We start from the raw sequence: 4,254 nt of genomic DNA on the forward strand, positions 1-4,254 counted from the left end.
TACAGAAAGAAACTGCAGCAAAGCTCTCATTGTGAGACAGCAGGGAATCAGTAAAACATGTCTTGGATCGATGAAAAAACCATTTGTGCTTCTAGAATTGTCTGATTCAGAAATCTCCAAGATTACAGATGTTTGCCTCATGCCATGACTACTGCAATCTTTTGTTAGTCATGGCTGTTTTGCTCAAGCCTTTCACTGACTCACACCCTTTTTTCAGTTGACAGCACCACAACACTCCTAAATGAGCTTTTTCTGTCCTTTGGTTCTGCCCCACAATGAAGACAGAAAATTACCTGGCAAATCAAGCACAGCAACTGCACCTTCCACACAACCTGCACAGGGAGATTTCCCTGTGAAATCCACTGTTCCTCTGACTGGGATTCTCAGAGCTCACCTTTAGGTCTCCTCTCAGTAGTGCATTTAATGCATCACTTCACAGCTGCTGCATAAATCACACTGGGACAATTACCTGCTGCCATGTAATTAGTGATGACAGCAGCAAATGAAGGCAGCTCAGAGCATCACACGGGGCTCCACACAGGAAAAATCATCTCTGATTGTGGCTTTGTTAGAGAAAAGTGTTTTGCTATCCCCCAGCCATTGCTGTACTTCCCCAGCAGCACATCCCCACCCACACAAGGTGTTTGCTCAGGAGGGAAAGTCACAAAGCTCCTAAAATGGCAAACTTAAAAGTACTGCAGGAAAAGTATTTCACCACATCTGACTTCATTTTTTAATATAAAATTATGGACATTGGGGTCAGTACTTCACCTTGAGCAGCAGGAAGATGACTCTCATTTTGAATTTGTTTTTTTCCTTTAAGCTTGAACACACACCCTGAGAAAGGACCCTCTTCATCTCATCCCCTCTCCCAAAACCATGGGGGTTTGGAGAGGTAGGAGAAGGCACAGAGCTACACAGGGTCAGGTCAAAATAAAATGGAAAACCCATTGCATGCTCAAATTAGGATCTAATTCTTGGAATATTAACAATAGAGAAAAAATTAATACCTAAGCTTTGAGGTTTCCCCACCACCACCACCACTTGTGACCCACATAGTTTAACTACTTCCATAACATTATTCCATGGGAGTCTTTGAAACCAGACAACTTAATATATGTAGATGCAAAATCAACACACATTTGAATTTCCTAATGAGACCAGAGCTTTTGTAATAAGGCTATTTTTGGTCTAGGTATTTATAACTATCCCATCCCAAATTGAAAAGAAGGAGCAGTTTGTAAATTTATCCAGTCTTTGCATAAAGTATGTGACTGGAGCTGATGTTAATGAGTTCATTATGGCATCGTATCTAAAACCTTCTCCCCAGCTAAGGAAAAGCAAACAGCAGATACTCAGTGGCCAAAATTTCCACACACTCCAAATCTGAGGGATGATTTCCTTCACCACAAACCCAAACACTGCCAGAGCTGCAGGGACAGGGGGCACACAGAACCTCCTCAGCCAGCACAGAGCACTGTGGGGTTAAACCCCCTGTCAGGGGACACATCCCATTCCAGGCACCCCCTCTCCTAGAACTTGTCTAAAATCACAACAGACACAGGCAAAGCACCCACATCATGGAAAGAAAAGAACTTCCTTCCCCAGGTATGAGAAGGGCTGATGCCACCCTGATCCCACACGTCAAATAGGTTGCTTTTAGCCACATTCCCATTTCAGCCTCTACAGGACCAGGGAGGCTGCAGGAAGAGGCAGGATGGCATCTCCCAGGCAGCTATCAGTAAGACAAGCTCTGCCAGGGGAGGTTTAGGTTGGATATCAGGAAGAAATTCTTTACAGAGAGGGTAATCAGACATTGGAATGGGTTGCCCAGGGAAGTGGTGGATTCTCCATCCCTGGAGGGTTTTAAGATGAGACTGGATGTCTCAGTGCCATGGTCTAGTAACCATAGTCATAGTGGATCAAGGGTTGGACGTGATGATCTCAGAGGTCCTTTCCAACCCGGCTGACTCTATGATTAACAACAAAACCATTACCAAGAGTCAACACGTCCAAGCAGCTTCTGAGGACCCTGTGAAACCCACACAGACCCTCAGAGTCACTCACCACAACAGCAGAACAGACCTTCCACCCAGCATCATGCAGAGATCCAACCCCCCTCCCACTCCTTTTGCCCCCTCTGGCTTTGCCTTGTTTCCCTCAGGGGTGGGATTTGCCACCAGGTGTTGGCAGTGAAGGCAGTGACCACCTGGCCCTTCCCCTCCTGCTTTCCTTGGGTGGTAACAGGGAGAACCTGCCCTGCCTTGCAATCCCACACTGGTTTGGGTGGGAGGGGACTTTAAGGTCCATCCAGTCCCACCCTCTGCAGTGGGTAGGGTCATCTTCTACCGGACCAGGTTGCTTCAAGCCCCATCCAACCTGGTCTTGGACATCCCTCTGGGATTTCAGCATGGAAACATACAGCAAAAATGAGAAGCAAGAGCACTGTTTGGATGTGACTCATGTGAGTGTCACCATGGCCCATGGCAATGAAAGTGGGGGAAGGGTTTTGCTTATGGAAATTGTTCTGCCTTAGGGACAGCTGGAGCAGGGAAAGGATCTTAATTGCCGGAGCTCAGTAAATGACAGAGAAAAAACCTCCAACTTATTTTTTGTTCGGAATGGATTTTTTAAGTGGCCAAGTCATTGTTCCTTTAATTTAACTTTCCTTTATCCAATCTGACAGCTGCCACCATCCAGGAGGTGTGAAAAGCCAGGGGGTGAGCCTGAGTGGGGTGACACTGGTCATGGTGGCTTTGAGGCACAGCATGACATGAGTCTGTGATTGGATGTGCTGGGGTTGGTCCTTTTATAACTTTAGTTTAAAAGGTTTCTTGGCTGTTTGCTGTTTCTTGTCATTTTAACAAACCCTACATTTCTCCAAACTCGATACCAGAGCAGCTCTGGGTATCCCAGGAGTTGGGCAATGCACCCATGGTGGCCTGAACTCACAACAGTCATTCTCCAGGACTGAGAGAAGGCATTTTAGACCTTTATCTGGTCACAGAATTTACCCCTGGAGATCCCCAGTTCACCCTGAGCTTGAGCCAGCGCTCCCAGCCTCCTGAGCCAGTGCTCCGTCTCCTTTCTTCCCAATCCCCATGGCCTGTGTACAGGGATTTTCCCATTTGCTCTGAGCTGCTGCTCAGATTTTCCGCCCTTTCCTCATTTAGTAGCCCTGTCCCCTTATATTTCTGCAAGATATTTGTAATTGGTATACAAATTTTAATTTGTATAAACATTGTAATTTGTATTAAAAAATATAATTTGCATAACAATAACTTCCTCTGGCAAATACTTTGGGTTTTATGTTTTCTGGTTTTGAGGGTTCACTGTAGATCCTGTGTTTCCTTTTGAATTCTTAAAAGGCACAAAAATGGTTAAGGATTTGTAAACTCTTCTCCGTTATTTTCAGAAGTGGAAAATAAATGAAGTGAGTTTCATTTCAGGAGGGTTTTTTTCACATATTCCCCAGGGCAAAATTTTGATGCAGCAGCAGCAGAGTCAGGTTGTCTCAAGCATGAAGAGTATCATGTATACAAATACATATATCAGGTTCTGACATTTGAAATCATCCCAGCAAAAGTCCTCTTAATTTTTTCTGTTCATTAATTCCAAGCTGAAGACACGTGTTATGGCCAAAGGCTGCTGAGTCAGGGGCATGTTCATCTTTTCTACTGTTATCATTATTCCTTTCTGCTTTCCCAAAGCCTGGCTTGTTCTAACTCAGCTCCTTGACTGATGCTGTGCAGTTTGGCACAGTCCTGCTTTAGAGTTCTCTCCAAATTCCTCACTTCTGCAAGTGGGTGTCTTTCATTATCCTGCCATTAATAGTGGATGAACCAACAGCTGCTCCGTGCTAATGAGCCACAGCAAAGAGAGTTCTCTGCAGCTCCAGGCTTGGCACAGTGCCTGGGAACTCAGGGAATCACATACTGGTAGGGCTGGAAGGGACCTGAAAGGTCCTGCCATGGGCAGGGACACCTTCCACTAGACCAGATGGTTCAACCTGTTGAGTTGCAGCAACAATTCCTGCCCTGACGACACATATTTAAGTGGGAAAAGCAGGAATACACTTTGATTACATGCACATTTCCTACTTCAAAAGATAACTGTAGTACTACAACAAAATGAAAGAGCAAGGTTAGATGGAATACTGGGAAGGAATCCTTCCCTGTGAGGGTGGGGAGGCCCTGGCACAGGTTGCCCAGAGAAGCTGTGGCTGCCCCATCCCTGGAAGTGTCCAAGGCCAGG

This window comes from Lepidothrix coronata, unplaced genomic scaffold (genome assembly GCF_001604755.1).
Source record: "Lepidothrix coronata isolate B3197 unplaced genomic scaffold, Lepidothrix_coronata-1.0 Scaffold25, whole genome shotgun sequence".
Classification (NCBI taxonomy): Eukaryota; Metazoa; Chordata; class Aves; order Passeriformes; family Pipridae; genus Lepidothrix; species Lepidothrix coronata.